Raw genomic sequence first — 287 nt, forward strand, 5'->3', positions numbered from 1 at the left:
AGAAAGATTGAGGGGAATAGGCGGCGATTCATTTTGAAATCTGGGTTACTTCTCTCAGGAGAGGGTGAGGGAGGTAGAGGAAGGAGGACGGATGAGATAGAACATGCCATTTTAGCACCACAAATACAGTATGGACAAGCAAGTGCCAACTGTCTCTCACTTCCTCTTGTGCCAGATGGAGAGAGAGGATTCAGTCTGAAAGAAAAACGCAGAGCTTCTGAGAAATGGCTGAGCGTAGCTAAAAGTGGAAACAAACTCAAGTTTGCTGCCGATCCAGCTGACTGAAG

Source organism: Pundamilia nyererei, unplaced genomic scaffold, assembly GCF_000239375.1.
Source record: "Pundamilia nyererei isolate P.nyererei 1_Seehausen unplaced genomic scaffold, PunNye1.0 scaffold00045, whole genome shotgun sequence".
Taxonomy (NCBI): Eukaryota; Metazoa; Chordata; class Actinopteri; order Cichliformes; family Cichlidae; genus Pundamilia; species Pundamilia nyererei.